Source organism: Lissotriton vulgaris, chromosome 12, assembly GCF_964263255.1.
Source record: "Lissotriton vulgaris chromosome 12, aLisVul1.2, whole genome shotgun sequence".
NCBI lineage: Eukaryota > Metazoa > Chordata > Amphibia > Caudata > Salamandridae > Lissotriton > Lissotriton vulgaris.
The window spans coordinates 381,111,484-381,130,234 of record NC_141700.1 but is presented as its reverse complement, the minus strand read 5'-3'; the positions used below and the strand labels follow the sequence as shown (position 1 = coordinate 381,130,234).

Sequence of the window (18,751 nt, the reverse complement as noted above, 5' to 3'; positions counted from 1 at the left end):
CAAAAAACTATCAATTGAAATTTGAAGCTAAAGTATTCATTTAAAATAAATAGATTTTTAAGGCACATTCAGCATTTTTATGAAGAACACATAGTGCCAAAAAATACAGAATATCACTGGGATATTAAAATATTTACACCGCAAATTAATTTATTCCTTATTGTATGCCAAAATAAGAAATGTATTAACACAATATAGGGAGAGGGAAAAAAGCTTAAAAACACAATAGTAGTTATGTCCACTTGCATTAATGGATAGAAACTATATATTGAATATGAACTATTCTACTATCTTATAATTATTCTTTATTTTTAATTTATTTTGATTTATGATAATTTTTCCATGGATGGTTGTCCCTCTACCATATGCCAGAGTTCTCCTTTCTTACACCAAGAATGGCCTCCAATATGCCAGTGCCCGCATTTTTCCACAGGTTCCCCCGTGCCAAGAATCATCTCCAGTATGCCAGCACCATCTTTTTGCTGTAGGTATCCCATACGCTAATAATTACCTCTAGTATACTAGTACCAAATTTTACCTCCACTTCCCATTACCAAGTATACCCTCCAGTACACCTCTGCCAAGTATTATCTGTAGTATGCCAGTGCCAGTATGTGTCATAGGTGCCTCTTGTTCTACATATTGCCTCCAATATGCCAGCTCAAGTATTTGGCCTTAGGTCACTCTATAAGCCACTCATTAACTTCAATATGACAGGGCAAATGGCAAATTTGCAAACAATATTCTTAGTCACACTCTCTTAAATTCACTCACTCACACTCATTCTCTCCCACAATCATTCATTCATTCTCACTCACTCACTCTCTTCCACTCATGTATACTATCATTCTGGCGTACTCATTTGTCAAATGCTCTCTTGCTCTGAGTTACTCCTTCTCAGTGACTATGAATACATTTTCACTTACTTTGTCTCACTCACTCACAGTTATGCACACTCAGGCACGTATTCTCACTCACACACCCACTGAATAATTTATTCTCACCAGCTCACTTGCAGTAAACTCTTACTCTCACTGCCTTTCACTTACTGACAGTCATGCTCATTCTTACACACTACCTGTCACTCACTTTCGCTCACACACATCTTCATACATATCAACCCACACACACTCACCCATACTTACTCTTTTGCACACAAGTACACTCTCGCCCACACAGCATAGGTTTAAAAGCATTTTGTTTTTCCTTACCTAAACTTCCAAAGACGTTCCCATTCCAGCTAATGAGGGTGCATCTTTTATTACACTGCTAGTGAATACCGTATTATCAGTCATTATCAGTATAATAAAAATAGGCAAAAAACAAGGAACGTAGAACCTCGACACCCTAAATGGTGAGCAGCCCCTTGTGCTCTTTGCACTGATTTTGCAACCACTGAGGCCAGGAGTCACAAGGGCCAAGCCAGCATGACGTCTATGATGAAGTCGCAGGATAAAATCCTTGATAAGATCAGGGAACTCCAAGGTGACCTGCAATATTCTTTTCATGTGTCTGGGGACTATTTTATTACACAAAGATATGGCCCGCCACCTCACCTGATAGCTGTATCTTTTCTCCCTCCCTTTCTTGCTAAGCAGCAGTGGCGTAGGAAGGGGGGCGCGGCCCGCCCCGGGTGTCATCTCTGAGGGGGTGACAAAATGGCAAAAATACGAGTTTTAAACGCATATTTTTGCCATTTTGTCAAGCCGGGGGTGACAAGTGTCATCACTAAGGGGGTGACAAGATGGCAAAAATTTGTGTTTTTTAAGCGCATTTTAAGAAATGTTCCGCAACGGGTACCACCTCACCTTGCTATGCCACTGCTAAGCGTTCCTTTGCCACAGTTGCAAAGAACTCTTTGTGTGCTGGAATAATTTTTGTCCAAACTCATCATTAAAATCTAATGTACAGGTCCCAGAAAGCATATGTTATTTTATAATTTGAGGCTGGCTCAGGGGATACATCTGACCTGGGGCCTTTTGGCAACAATGCAAAAGTGCCTTGGTCAATGTATAAAAAGTGCTCAGGGTGGGAGGAAAAAAATTCTACATTATTTTATTTACCAAGACGTTACTGCCTAGTACAAGAGATCTTATTCTTTAGAGCCTCACATTTGAGTGCTGTTACTTCAGTTGGTTCATGCGGAAGCTAGGAGGAAAGGTGTTGATGCTACAAGACAATTACTGTAATGAAGCCGAGACAGCAGGCAGATAGATTCTCTTCCTTTAGTATTTGAGAGGTAAATGGCCTGCTGTCACTAGTGTATCAGACTCAGCACTGGAAAAGGGAGTTTGCAGTGTCTGTCTGCCTCCAGCGCACAGTTTGCAGAGGGGATGCGCTCATCCCTCCCTCACAGTTTCTGTTGGAAGACTGCTGATGCTCCGTGCTGCCCTGAAGGATAAGCAGTGTGACAACACTAATTGCCTGTAATCAGTTATTACAAGAGAGCAGTGACCTGCTTTTCATATTAAATGCACATTCCGACTCCGAATCTGCGAGGGATAAGAAAATCAAACACCAAGACTTTACACTTTCCTATAGTATAAAAGAACTAACATTATTCCCCGTTGTTTTTAGACTACAAATAAGTATTAAAAAGAGTGCAAATGTCAAATTAATTAACTCAGAAAATGCACACACTGACTTGCAAAACGCAGCCGGAATCCCCAAACAACTCCTACACAGAGTCCAGACCACCACCGCAAGACTCGTACTCACCCTCCCACATCACACACCCACAACACACCATACCTCAGGAAGCTTCACTGGCTCTTCACAAGTAAGGCCAATTCAAATTTCTCATGCACACATACAAAGCCCTACACAACACAGGACAAGAACAGCTGGTTACGCTTTCACCAACCCAGCAGACACGTACATTCTGCCTCACTCGCACACACTCCCCACATCCACAAAAGCAAAATGGAATTTGCTCTTTCTCCTACATCGCACCCAAGGAATGGAAGAACCTCTCTCACCCCAATAGAGCCTCCTCCTGACATCCTGAGTTCTGCAAGTAGCTGAAGATGTGGCTTTTTGTATAAACACCTTGGGGTCCGCACACCTACTCGCTTGCCGGAGTGCCCGGATACCCTCTTGGTGAATAGTGCACTATACAAATCAACATAACAAAATGTATGTTACATGGTTATATTCTATAGGTCCTACAAAATATATGTATTTGTTGTGGTCACAGATGCTTAGCAAAGGCTTCGACTAAGCACCAGCCGCAGTGCTGTTACTTTCTTCAGTTTATCCCATCAATGGAAGTTGTTTCTAATGTCCTACGAGAGGATCATCCCACTGAGATTTGCGAAGAAGCTTCTGTATGCATCAGAGCCACTTTAGGTTGACACCATCATCTCTCAACTCTCCCCTTGCGTGCAAGGTTGTTAGGGGTATCTTTCAGATAAGCCGACACTGCTTTGTTTGCATGTGACTTGTATCAGCCACTGCTGTGGTTCCTTATCTGCAGCAGCAAAGGCCAAAGAGGTGACAGAATAAAATAATCCCCTTTACACGCCATAAAGTTTTATACTTCACTACAGTAAAGGATGACTTGAAAAAATGAAGGAACACTGGTTGCAAAGGTGTTTTGTCTTTATCATGAATCAATTTTCTGGCGCGTAGAGAATCCCTGCGCCTCAGCAGCATCCTTCAAACTGCTTTATATTGGATTAGATTTGTGATCGCGCAGGAGCCTTGCAAATCTCCACACGCCCAGGGCTTTAAAAAGGTTAATCTGCTCTCGGGCTGTGTGATTATGTTTAAATGAATCACTCCAATGATCAGGGACGTCCTTTATCACTAATGAGCAATTGTTACTTTTACTCGTCTTTAATGAGCGAGTGATTGTGGGCCCCAAAGTTAAACCGATAGGCTTGAATCCCTCATGATCAATGACTCTCAGGACACCAGCCACCACAGATGAAGACTAGCACAGAGCTGCAGGGCGTGGTGCATTAGATTAGATTATATGTATATTAAGGGGTTATGCACAAGGTAAGTATTCTTACAGATAAACTCAGTAATGCCACTCATCTAGAGCTGCCAGTCATGTCCTAAAATGTGATCACATATCTGGCTCGGTAGAAATTCCAAACAATCTTTGGTAAAGTCAATAGGCCTGGCTTATAACTGAAGTTATCTTTATCGATTGGTAACTTTAGCCACTCACTTACCAATCAAGTATGCATGCTAACATTCGTCCTTGCACTCACTCATCTACGTATCCACCCACAGGCTCGTTCTTGCATTCACACACTCACCCATCCACAACACCATTATTGAATGCACAAACTCATCAATCGATGAAGAAGCAAATCCCGTTAAAATCTATGCCTGTTGGTTTTGCCAACGCTTGTTTGAAAGGTTCTGTTAATGTTACGAACCCGGCTCATTGCTTGTTTAGGAAATGACACCTCCATCATACAAGATTGCTAGAGGCTTGTTTACTTCAGCCAGATACCCTAAGTCTGTAAATAAGGACAATTGCATTATTATTATTATTATTATTATTATTATTATTATTATTATTATTATTTGAAGCTTATAGACCATGCGGCTACCCCCAACGGGAGTGTCCCGGCGCTGCAGACACCCGTTTATCCTTAATCCTCCTTATTTCAAAGCGCGTGCTGGAGGTCACAATGTGAAGAGTGGGTTGCAGTAGACCTCCTGAAGTGGCAGGTTTGCAGCCAAAACAGAATTGTCAAGCTTCCAAAAACATTGCAGTCACGTCACAACATTCGGCCCATGTTTTGTGATTTTTTTTTTTTAGACATCAACAAGAGACGAGAGGCCAGGCCATCGGGTTGATGGCAATGCTTCAAGATGAGGCAGACAACACAAACTGGAAACTGCTCTCCATGGGACCCAAAGTATTCAGGTATGCGGAGAGGAAGACCCACATCACAGCTGGGGCTACAGCAGGCCACAACCATGACACAAACTCAGTAGTGGAGCATGACCGTGTTGAACCCCAATGCAAGAAAGGAGAATGGGCCTGCTGGTCCTGTTTGCTTCCCTGCAGTCGACTCATCACACCCCTGGGCCCTGGTGCCACGACACCTGACCTGCTACGCTAATGATAGCTGACAGGGACAGGAAAAATCAATGCTACTGGAAAACAAGAGGGGCATTGGAACAAATGAATCAAACATCAGATGTGTTTGTGACGCAGTCACCTTGGGTCTGGCTGGAATGGCCCAAACAACTTCCAAACACCTAAACCCAAGCCAGAAAAGTACTCCCTCGCTGTTCTCTCTCTCTCTCCCTATTTCTTTACCACTGCTCTCTTTTTTCAGGTTTCGCTATGGAAACACATTTTTTACAGGACATTTTGAATTACTTTCTAGAAACTTCAGACCTAATGGATACTGGACAGCACTATTTCCAGACGTTATTTACACACTCAGTTTTATAGAGATTGAACGGATTGGGACGCAGAAAGCTCCAGGGTGCTAAATTACCGTCCCAGGGCCTTGGTGAAACCCATTCGAATCCTTGTTCCGTGAGCATCTGGGTAAATCAATATCTGTCTTTTTTTCTCCGTTACCTTATCTGCCACAGCGGGGAATACTGCTCCCTAATCGCGTCAGAATTCATTCTTCCACCCCAGCATTGTTCAAGCAACCCAAGGGAATCTATTTAAAGAATTCCAAGGTCCTTCACCTTTCTGATGACCTTTAAATCCCACCCCACACTCCAAAGGCCTCCTTGGATGTCTGGAAAACTCCACTCAAAAGGTGCGAATGCGCCTTTATTGAAAGTCAGATGCCACCTCATGCCTAGCTAAATAGCACCTCAGGTTTACACATTCCTGTGCGGCATTAACAATAGTAAACATATTCATGTTTACTATTGTTTCAGCCTCCAAACTGGCTGTTGTACAACACAGAACTGTGAGAAGCCTCTCAAATTGAGACACAGCCTACGAACCAGCTGTTGTGCAATACAGAACAGTGAGAAGCCTCTCAAATTGAGGCAGCCTCCGAAACGCTGTCGTACAACACAGAACATTGAGAAGCCTCTCCAATGACCCTTCACCTAATTTCATCTAGATTAAATCTAATTCACAACACATTCTGCTGCTGTCGATAAAGCAACCTGTCTAATATGGACATACACTTGGTCCTTCAGGGCCAAGACTGTGGAACCTTTGAAATGTCAGAATGCACCGAATGGATTACTAAAGTTTAAATAGATCTTTCTCTCTCTCTCTCTCTCTCTCTCTCTCTCTCTCTCTCTCTCTCTCTCTCCCAGACACATACTACCTCCCAGTCGTGGTCGGCATGTCTTGCAGGTGAGGGGGCGTGGAAAAGGTACGGGTAGTGGGGGGGCTAATTTAATAATAGTTTAAAAAAATTAGACGTACCTTTTTGCCGGCCAGGTCCCATGTCTTCTCTGCTCCAGCCAATTAAAATGCTGCAAGCAGCGCTGTGACTGGTCGGGACGCTGCCCAACCTGGGTCTTATGGGGAGGCCTTTTTCTCCATGCAGGCTGCATTGCATCCTCCATGGAGAAGGACAGAATTCGTATGACTGCTTTGGGCGGCCCCAGAGGGCTGACCAAACAGTCTTTGCGCACTCGGGAGTGGGCAGGCACGCCATCCCTCCCCTGCTCGCAGAGCAGCCCCACCCACCCGCCGGCCCACAACCAAACATAAAATGGTAAGAACTGAAAGTTATTACCATTTTATGTTTCTGCTCCTTGCACTGCAAGAAAACAGTGGGGCGACGCTCCTCCTCCCTAGTTGTGGAGCCGCCCCTGCTACCTCAGCCTGACCCTCTTATAGGTGTCACCTCCCGCAGTTTCAACTTTTCCACATAGGATCACACACAGCTTTCTCCTGTTCCCTCACAATCCAAATTGCAGCTTCATTTTGCGACCTTCTAAATTATAGGTCCGTATATCGAAACAATATTTCCGACTTTATGTGAAATATTGATACTTACTTAAAATGTACAGTCATGATGGTTTACGTATCGTATGATCATTCTTGCAAATCAAGTAACGCCACACCCACAAACCGACAGTGCTTCAGGCCATACTAAAAGGCAATCAGTGCAAATTCCAATAACCTAAGGCACTAGTTCTTCACGGATTATAAAAAAATATAAATACTGCTGTCAATAATTAAAACAGTATGCTAGTTCAATCTCCACCACAGGCTGACTCTGCTCTAAACACAGCGCTCATCAATTAAAAGAAACCGCGCTTGACACCAGTCATCCTTTTTGCTAGTTGCTATGCTTGTTGCATTCGGTCTGCTGGTCCGCAGGTGCTGCCTCCATTGCATTACATTTTCTCAGCATAATTATGTTTTTCGCACGGTACCCACGGACGAGTAATCATTCAAACGAGCGGCGTCAAAAGGGAAGAGAGCCACTCTGAATTAAGGTATTATCTCAGAAAAACGGATTCTGTTTGTAAGATATTCATCCATTTTGGCTCATGAAAATTAGGAGTCATTTTTCCTTGGGTGATTTTGTGGCAAATGACTCTAATAACCGTCTTTATCTCAGTACTATAAAGCGCGCCAGTGACTCGTAAAGTCGTGCAAAGAATACAGGAGTTTAAAATGTGCCCATTACGAAGCAGGTGACGTGCCTGCTCTGAGCAGCAATAGATGCGCAGGAGTTTTTCTGCATAATTACTTTTGGAATTTTTGACCAACAAAAACGTAGTAGTACACAGTCATACTTTGCACCGTTCTTCCAAAATGTTCTGGAATGATGCGGTCAGGCAGAATCCTTAAGAGAAGGCCAACCCCCCGCAGCGTTCACACTTGGATGGAATTGTGCAGGTGTGTATTCACTAGGTGTACGGAAATTGGCCAGAAAACATAGTTATTTAAATCCTTTATTTTGCGCATACAGGTGGGCGGGCTCTGGCTCACGTTGGAGTGTATTGGACAGCACATACGTCGAAGCAATGCTGACACAATGCGGTTAAGAACAGCAGAATGGAGAGGAAATTAGTCACACTGGGTGTCTGCAGCAGAGATCTGGCAGGGGGAGGCACTGCGCGTGGGTGAGGGTGGTTTATGCGGTATTTGTAAAACGCAAACTAATCACCCCTAGAGGTCTCAAAGCGCTGGGAGCCATCGGGGAGTTCAGGGCACAAGTCCTAAAAAAAGAAGTGGGGGGACGCTGACGTCACGACAGGTAGTGACATCACGAAAGGTGGCTTGCAACATTAGAGTCATTGCCTCCCATTGCTCACCCCTTACCAAATGGAGCTACACATTCACTCTTTGGCCTCTCTGGGGCGAGATCTCGCCCCCAGAGAGGCCAAAGAATGAATGTGTGGCTCCATTTGCTCCAGTTTTCGAGTTCCCGGTAAAATAAGTGGGGGGACGCCGTCTACCCGCGTGGTACCCCGACTCGTCCTCTGGAGTCAGCCGCTCTGGCCGCTGCACCACACCTCTCCCTTTAGTGGGCTAAACCAATTCAGGTAAATGTGTGACAGCACCTTGTGGGATCTCAAGGTTTTGCTTTTCTGAGGAAGAGTTTATGCCGATCTGTAAAGCTGCACCATATTGGAATTGTGAGTCAGGCGCAGCACAGACTCGCATTAGGTTACTGTGCACTGGCAGAGCACCTGGACCACCCTCACAGAGTGGTCTCACCTGCCCCCCCATAAGAATGTCCTACAGAGCCCCTGGATTTTAAGGGAATGCATGTCGTCCCCTTCCTCTTTTTATGCCACTGAGGAGAGATTCCATAACACAGACTGGTGCTGCATGGCCCCTGACTCCCTCTAAGCCAGGAAGCACTATGACCCTGTTTGGCAGTGGGAAAGCCCATTTCACAACATGGGGGAATACTAGAGTATACCCGAATTCTACACAAACCTTTGTCTCAATTGATAGACGAGTTGACTGGTCTTGCAAAAGATAGGCTACATCCTTGGTGGTGTTTATTCTGCATATATTTCACTTTAGAGGAATTTCTGCCCCATTATCCACTACCAGATAGCCGGGGTGAAACACAAAATGGCAGAATTCAGACGAAACCGCCTCGCATCCTGGAAGAGATTTCTCCTCGTGGCTAAACGGCTGACTGACTGCGAGTTCTTGGGTACTGGCTTCAACACGATTCTAGGCAACCCACTTTATCCCATTGTGCCTTAAACGTCACAAGGGTAAGCATATGTAATATAAATGTGTGCAGCTTACCAGTAGATGAGATCTACGGGCGCGTTCCTTAATCACCATCTCATCCACTCTACGGTACGTTCCACAGCAATCACCTACTTTACAGATATGTAACAATGTACAACAGTGCTGACAAAAAAAAATGAATTCAGAAACAAATATACATGTGTGTTGTCTACACTGTTCCTGCAAATCGACTTTGATTTAATAGGACTTGTTTTGGAGCAGCCCCAGAGCTGTACAATGGTACCTGGCAATGTCCCTATAACATACTCTCCAAAATGGTTTTAAGTACCTCTAATTGGTCAGAGATATTTGGAAGCTGCAAGGACCATCTACTGATTTACACAATGGATATGGTAAAAAAACAACTAGGTACATTTTTCGAGTAGAAGTGATAATGTTTATTGCCTGCCTGTGTCAGGCATGTAAACTTAAAAAGATGATGGTGTCTGGCAGAGGCGCAACTAGAGCCAAATTTCGGGGGGCGGGGGGGGCTAAGAAAAAATTTCGGGGGGGGGGGGGGCTGAACCTTCAATCAGTAGGCAGAGTGGAGCTGCAGGGGCTCTTAGAAGGGGTGAAAACAACTGCAAGGCCTAATTAACATTCAAATGGTCTTTTAAAGACCTGTGAAACGTTCGGGTGCGGCTGTGTGTGTGCCCGGGATCTGCCACACACGACGGGGGGGGGGGGGGGGGGGGCTGAAGCCCGGTGAGTTCAATGGGTGTTGCTCACCGACTGTCTGGCCAGAGCAGAGCATTTACCGTTGACACTCTGACAATGTGAAATCCATAAGGAAGATTGGACAAGAATCTGAACTTATTTTGTGTTTTATAGAGCTGCCTCCTCAGGTAAATCTACAAGCAGTACATTTGTAAAGTTGTGCTTGTATCCATAAAATGTAACAATATGCTCTGCTTGAAGAGATGTTTTGCATTTTAAATTAGATGCATATATCTATATATACATATATGCAAATGCAAGACATTTACATATCTATATCTACATATCTATTAGCCTGTAGTGGTCTCCACTGGGTGGTTATAGTTAGGAAACTTTTACATAGGATTTTTTTTTGTTGCTTATATTATGGGTATCAGAGCGGTTTTATGGTCGATGTAAGAAGACAAATACAAGCATAGAAAAAATGTAGGTAATAATAATACTTAAAAAAAGGAGTGAGAAGGAGGATACAGCTAGGTTCAAGTTCCTATATGTTCAAAGTACAACACAAAAAATCCATAGGTGATGGATCATAGGAGCCTAGCCAGGGAGAGATTGTAGGTTTACCCAATTTGGGTGCGCCTTATAAGAAAAGAACATTTATTTTCTTGAGTCCCCTCACTCACCCAGGGTTGCCCCTAGGTGACATGCTTCATCATTGGTGCCATCCCAAGCATATACTGCTTGGGGCGTGCTACTACTTGCGAGGGATACGTAGGAGCACTGGTTTTGTAAATCTACGTGTAGTGCAGTGTATGGGGGAGTGGTGTTTTGTGCTAGTTAAAAATACCTAACTAGTAAGCTAAAGCTTTATTCCTGCTCCTAGTTGGTAGGATAAAAAGGGGTAGATAAAAGGAAAATTAACTGTTATCTGGTTATAATTCCTAATAGTTCGTCAACATGTTTCGAGGTGTCCCCTACACCTCTTCTTCAGGACAACATGGGGGCCAGCCAAATGTGTACCACTCCTGTGAACAAACCTAAATTTAAGGTGAAAAAAGAAATGTAGAAAGCACACCTATTGTATGCGGGCCACAGGTGGACCATGGGGCATATTACTGCTACTGAAAAAATATTGCAGGTACAGCGTTAACCGTATGTATGAGTAAATTGCGCATCATTTATACCAACAGGTAGCACCACTTAAAAGCAAAACATATTTAAATAACACATACTCAGACCAGTAAACACAATATTTATAGTGGCCTCATTGATAGCGTTAACGTGAATGTGATATATAATCTCACTTGTAACATCATTGTAATCATTCGTATTTGCATGTCACATTAAAAGTGAGATCATGAGATTTACATGTGTGTGCGAGTTATGGATCGCATGGCTCCGGTCTTGTTTCAGAATTGTGATTCAAAACCTAATTTCCCATTGTAAGTATTTTTGAAGATGCTCAGAGTATAATATCTATTACTATTGTTGAGTGTGGGGAGGGGCCATGAATCTCAACAGGGGGAGCCTCTCGTAGGCCATGATGCTCCTCTAGTAATGAATAACATATCACACTCTGTAGAGCTACAAAAATTGTTTATGCCATGGAATATTTACATGCGTCTTCGCTTTATATGAAATATTTACCCAAAACCAGGATACACGTGTTCAAGCTTGCTAAGCATGGCAAAATCACAACAAAAAGGCTTACTTAGGTGACTTTTTTCCATGTGTGAATTGATTGTCGTACAAACTTTGAGGCAGTAAACTGTTTTTCTCATCCCAGTTTCTCTCTACTGTGGTAAAAAACTAGAGCTTGACATTTATTGTAGTCATTTGTGACTGTGTAGTTATTAATACAGTTGCTGCTCTTAATAGTGTGTTATTGAGTCACATTTTTGTTCACTGTTATGGTATAGAATGCATTGGTGGTAAAAACACATCTGTCCCAGTATAGTATTTTATTTAGAGTAAATGTATTAATTCAATATATTCACATATTTATAACTACAATGCAAAGATATAGATAAATATATCTCACTGTGACTCGGTGCTATTTGATGAACCTTCACAAAACTTTCCAACAAAAAAAGGTTAATCCACCTCAGCTCCTTGCAGGAAACCTTTGGGGTGATCTGTCAAGAAGGGGCCTAGCAAAAGGAGGGTATCAAAACATGTTTTCCCCTTGCAATTTTCCATAAGAAAACTGAACAGTGCTACAGCCAAAATGGTTGAACTGATTTACACAACATTTAGCAGGAACCTTTATCTTTACTCAAAAAGTATGCTTTTTGTGATTTAGATTTATATCCATTCAGTAGTTTTTGAAAAATGAAGGTTCAAAATGTATATATTTTTCAGGCTGCAGTAGTATTTCGATGCCAGCAGATCAAAGTATAAGATCTGATGGACTGCTGGCAACAATCAACAAATGCATTTTAGGAATCTGAGTCTCAGGGCTCACAAGGTATTAGGAAAAAAGAAGTATCTTATAAAAGGCAGGGTAGGTATTCCCTGGCCCCCTAAGCCTTGCGGAGAGGTCCCAGAGGGACCCATCCCCCACCCTGGGCCCAAACCATTTTTTTGCAGTATCGCTGAAGCATTTTTTGTAAAAAGCAATGAACCTGCCCTTTTTTCAATATTTCCCTGCAGTGGTCCAGGGCCTTGGGAGCAGGCCGGGGGATGTTAGTCCATTTGTCTTTTTTAAAACAAATTTGGAGAGGGGAATACATGGGGTTCCCTCCTATTGTTGTAGATGCCCTGGGGGCCCCCATTTCCCTGGAGGTGCACATTGCTGTTAAGGTCTCGGACCCCATGCCAAGGACCCAGAAGCAAAGACAAGAGGTGCATTGTGCACTCCACACTGGCGGTGTAGGGCTCCTGCTACACATGACAGGGGGAGTTTTTGTGCACTCCCTCCACTTGAAGTTGACAGAAAGCAAAAAGCAGTCTGCTTCCACCATCAGCAAGGTATCTACTCGCAATGTGTTGAACTTGGCAGTGGGCGTGGGTTGTAACTGATGAATGGTGTTGGTATCAGTTATGAGGGGAGGTAGGTCTTTGGTGGGGGTGCTAACTAATAGGGTGGGTGATGTCCCAGCTGTGCATATGTTGCAGTCAAATGCTCTTGTGTGATAACTTCATGTGAGTCTTTGAAGATCAGTGAAAGGGTTTTGTTGTGTGGATTCACCACCATTTTTGTTGAAGGCAAGATGAGGTATGTTAATGCCCATTCCTTTTGGACAGGCTTCTTTTTGCTTACATTTTATACCTATTAACAATAGGACCAACAATCATATGGGTAGGTCGTCGCTATATAATAACACATTCAATAAATGACTACATACAAAAGGCAACAAGGGAGATTTTTCAAACATGTTTATCATTTTTAACGCAGGATTCCAAAATGCTTGTACATTGCCCGTTAATACAAGGCACGGGTAAATGGTAGATTTTAGAGCTTTTTCTTTTTTCTCTTTTAAATCTATCTCGTTTAGGAAACAAAAGTATCAAATAGGCCTTCCTCTGTTTAATGTGTTTCATGAAATCTAATCGCTGCCATTACGAAATGCTGCTGAAATTGTACTCGGTGCGGATGAAATTACACGTGAACTTGATATATGCAAGATACATATAATTTCATTAACCTTGCCCCATACTTGAGGTAAGGATGCTTAATTGGCTAAGTGTGGCACAGATGTGAGCTCTGTGATTACTGCTTTGCTGCCAATCTAATGGCAGTGTGTCATTGTTAATGTGACAGCTGTATTCCGACAATCCGAGGTTGTGACTCTTGGCAGCAGGAACCCCTCATTATGCAATTTCTTCTCAGTGGTAAAATAATAATTTTAAAGCATGCTGTTTCCCTTTCTTCTCCACAGCCTCCGAAGCTGCCTTGCTAAAAGCTAGACAGCATTTCGTATAATTATGCTATCATTTTTTTAACTGGTTATTTAAAATCCCAAACAGACTAGCAGATTTGCCTACAAATGTGCAGCGAGAGAAGTGTATTTGAATGCATTGTAGGTAGGACAATCCTTGTTATTCAACTTGCCGTTTGTTGCAACGCGAAGACCACATTTAATACAAATTATCAAACACGGGGCTGGATGTACTTCCGCCCGTCGCTTGTATTTGCTGTTTTTTTGAGCAGCGTTTCTGATGCAATACATATAAATCTTTGATTTATGCCAAATGGGTCAATCTGGCACAATGCAAAAAAACGCCATCAGCAGGCAATTGCAGCAATCCTGCCCAGTGACTATTAATGAGCCATTAAGAGTGGGAAGGCAGCCATGGGGGCCAGCCAGGGACAGCAAACACCACCTCTGCATTCTCATGCACAGTAAACTGGTATTACTACTCTCCATTAAAAGGGCGGTAAAAAATAGGTGATGTGGACTGGGCACCAGGCGCAGCATGCAGCAGTTTATGAGACCACTCCCTGCTCCCTTTATGCCCACAACGCCTACTTGTGCAGCGGAAGCAGCCCCCTCAGAGACAGTAAACATTTACAAAGTGGAAGCTAACTGGCAAAGGCAGACAGTCAACTTCCAAGACTTGCAGTACTTGAAGTGATCACAGATCCTTTCAATATTTCTATATGCAGGGCACAAGTCCTATAAAAAGAAGTGGGGGGACTGACAATATGCAAATGATTTCATGACGTCACGCGCTGAATTTGTCCTGGTGTCTGAAAATTACACAAGGCCACTTTCAGCATATATCTGAGGGGCCCAGTTTCTTGGCAGGGGAGACGGCGTCCACCCTGTGAAAAGAGTGGGGGGACGCCGTTCACCCACGTGTACCCCCGACTCGAGCCCTGTATATGAATCACAAGGAAGGCTGAACAGATTGTCAATTATAATAGTGATTCACAAGGATTCACAAGGTTGACATCACATGGTGCAGACATTTGCGATTCACATGGTCACTTTTTTTTTCATTATAACTCTAGCAAAGTCTGTCACTTTTTCAAGGTTTAAAAGCTGTCATTGCAAGGGATGTGGGGATAATCCACTAGTATGTTAGCACTTAATATGAAATCTTGAGCGTTGCTAATTACGCAGAGCTGGAAGTGCCGAGAAAAAAAAGGTATTGTGGTGTACCCAAGAAATGGGGACTAACCCGGGAAATTGACGCCTGCTTTCTAGTTTCCTACCTGCACATTGTGTCTCCTTTCAGCAGTTAAATATGCGAGGACAGACAGCACCAGGAGTAGAAAAACATATTCATATTGTGAGTAACCCTATGTTTCCTTATATATATTCTGAAAGTGGGAGGACATGCTTGGGTCCTCGTGGGATTTCCTTGGCACTAACAATGAAGGAGTTACTATGGTTTTCAAAGGCGATACTGGCAATGATAGTGACTCGAGTACTATAGCCAGCCCATTATAACTAGAGCACTAGTGGTGACTGACTTGCTAATGATGAACTAGAGGTACTACAAATGATAGCAGGTGGCTTAGTCCAGCTTGCACTAGCAGTGGGGACACTGATAGTGATTTTATTATTATGGCCTACAAAGGTGGTACTGGCAAAGTAGGTTAGAATCGAAGGATTGCACCGTTGTGACTTTACTGCATGGCTGCATCACATTTTTCAACTTTCCAGGACCCATTTTTGTTCGTATTGAAAATCTCTGCACTGTTGTGACTTTACTGCATGGCTACTTCAAATGTTGCAGCTTTTCAGGAACCCATTTTTGTTGGTACTGGGAATCTGTGGGCTGTGACGCTGCCCATAAGTGCCACTGTGCATGCTTTGCCCTTAAAATGTTACTGTTAAAATTGGTTTCCCCGAATTTAGCCATTTACGTTTCCTGTAAGGCCATAGTACATGGTGCAGAAAATGCACCAATGACATGGAAGGTAAATGCCATTTGTGGGCTGCACTCTGAATTTACACTCCTCACATATGTAGCAAACATATGGAGCTTACAGTAGCAACAATATGCTTTGACTGGGCACAATAGTGATACTTGGAAAGGTAAAGTGTATTTGACATGTAGGCCACCCCTAAAGTGGCCTACATGGCAAAGTCAATTATTAAGAAATGTAATCACCCCTCTAAAGTATGGCATTCACGCCCATGTGACTTGGTGCTTAATAAATAAAAAGTATCATACTACATATTAGGAAAAGTATAGCCTTACCGTGAATCAATACCCATAACTTTCACTGTTTTTCAAGCCCTTTGCCCCTCTCTCTGAGCCATGATAGGCCTAAAGGAGTCCATCCCCCATGCCTGAAATGTGCAATAAAGGGGAGGTGAGCCATGCAGCCCCTCTCTCGAGCCTTAAATGCTGGGGAACCTACCCCTCGGGGTCATAATGTGCAATAAAGGAGAGAGGGGCTGCACAGCCCCCATCCCGAGCCTTCAAAGGCCACAGGGACACCATCCCCCAAGCCAAACTACTTAAAACAAGTGAGAGGGCCACATGGCCCCCTCCCTAAGGCCCCCCTCCTTCAGCCTTAAATGTCACCAGGGAACCCTATCCCCCGGGGCCGGCTCAGTGACTGGGTCCCAGGGAGCGCTCCCCAGCGACACAGTTTCCCTGCCTGCACTACATTTGAGTTGTCATTAGTGATGTCTTAAATGGTGTCACTAAACATGTCACACGTGATGTAATACGTGAGGTCATATGCAGTGCTTGGCGTGGGTGCAAGGTATTATTTAGCTATGCTAACTATACATGGTACATTTCTTTGTTTTTTAGTTCAAAATATTAATGTTGTCATTGACATATTCACTGAACTATAACATAACTTTAAACTTTGGTCTTTTCAGTGAATTTCTAAGGTTTTTAAAAAAGTTTGTTAACAAAAACAGATCTTTTATCACACCTACCTATAATGTATATTCTTTTTCTTTACATCTCATGTTTTCTGTTTCTTCCTCTGCAGTCCTGCCTGCCCCGCAGAGTTAGCTCCGCAGTTCAAATCCTATTTTCTTTTAAAGTATTCTTTCCTTTGCTAACAGACCTATCACTAGGGCATAAAGGGGGAATCAGGAGGAATGCATCTGGGGCATGAGCCCCAGTTGGCCCCACACTCGTGAGGCCACTAAAAAACTTGTAATATCCACAATTATGAACGGAAACGCTGCACACATGGACAAAAAAATGCTATTAGAACGACTTGCTACATTTGCATATTTACCAACTGCATTGAGTATAAAGAAGGCAAACTTGCATTTGAGACTTCTAAGGCAAATGATAATAATGGGCGGAATTCACATTATATCAGACACACCCAGACTCAGAGATATACGTTGCCACATTGTGGTTTTTCACTATTTACATAATTTAATAAATATTCCTCCTCGGTTTCATGAGATTTAGAACTTGGCAAGAAAAGGGAGACTTCCCTAGTGGTGGCTGTGAAAGATGTCTCTCTGACGTGGAACATTATGTGAGGTATGCTGCCTCCTGCGTGTATTCTGGTAACATGGGGACACCAGTTTAGTATGAGTTATGTTATGTTAGCCGGATTTATAGAGCGCACAGATGCCCCAGCGAAGGGGCGTCCCGGGACTGAGAAGTTTCTCTACAGCCACTGGAGCTGCTGAGATGTGCACGATTTCCAGGTGAATGGGAATATTGCCAGCACATGTACTGCTTGCTTTGGGTACTTGGTCTCTATGATGACCTGAGCCCTGCTTGTGAATGCCTGGAAAGAGAGAAGGTCCAGCATCAGATGAAGCCTGCGTCCAGTGGGGAGAATTCCATGTAAACTGATGTGCTAGGAAAACTATTTTTGTGTTGAGGCAAGTGAAGGAAACACCCACTGAGACATGTCCTGTACATTCTTGTGCAGAAAGTACCCGGCAGTGTTCTTGTTGTCATGAACAACTTGTTTTGCATGGTCAAAGTTCAATATTTGTGGCCTACAAAAGGCCAGGTAAACTAGGATAAAGATGCATATATATATATATATACATAAGTACATTCAAGTTGAAAAGCAACACAGCTGTGGCACAGTTTTGAAGTCTGCACACATGTTGACAGTTTTCTCAAAGAAAGTTAATTCAACCTTGTGGAATCCTCATTGGGAATGGTCTTGGAACTTGTCCATCTGGAACTTTTCAAGGTCAGTTAAATTTCAACTTCCCAACAGAATAGGATGAAAGAGTAAACCTTTAGGCCAGACACATGCACCAGCTAGTTACCCATGTTTTGCATCCTGTCCTACTCTAAACATTTGATATTCTTAGTCCAGGTTTTGCTGATGGCTCCTGAAGAATTCAACGACAATCTGGAGCCCTATTTGAATATAGATTCCAGGTTGGCCTCGTTGAACTTTAAGCTCAATAACTTTGCATTCTCAGGTCAGACACTAGGGGTTTTGTGGGTCCCAGTAATATGTTTGATAGTTACATTTTCTTTACATTGCCTTTGATTTCTAAACCAATATTTTCCCAATTAACTTGCCATTTTAATGTTTTCTATTTTTTAATAACATTTGAATCATTGTTCTATATACTTTATTTTATGTGATTTTTCTGATTGTAATATTTCATTTGATTTACGCATGGGGTGAAAATGTAAGTTCTTTATTTCTTAACTGTATCACACAACTTGCCTTGCTTTGGGTCATGCGTCCACAGGTAAGGCACAACTTCATTTCTTGAAGACTGCATTCCATCTGTGGATTTGTCTGCTTGGGTTGTGTCTGTTCACAGCTCACAAAGGCTGTGGCCTCTCTCATAGGCTAAACACTGGTTACCAACAGAGTACAGATGCAACTGCAATAGAGACGGTGCTGCCTGACCAGATCTTTTTGAACGCGGGGCAACAGATTTTATATGGTCGAGTCACCAGGAGGCTGACATTTGGATCTGCAGGTGACCACATTTATAGATTAAGTGAACAGTCCTACCATAGGTATGTGAAGTGATCCAGTTTACCATCCAGCTAAACCAT

The 18,751-nt window shown here is 43.0% G+C and overlaps 1 protein-coding gene across 1 annotated transcript in view; it reads right to left on the bottom strand.

Moving 5' to 3' along the window:
* Positions 1-18,751, bottom strand: part of CHST8 (carbohydrate sulfotransferase 8) — a 1,204,570-nt gene that overhangs the window by 346,732 nt on the left and 839,087 nt on the right. The gene's annotated exons all lie outside the window — the stretch shown is intronic.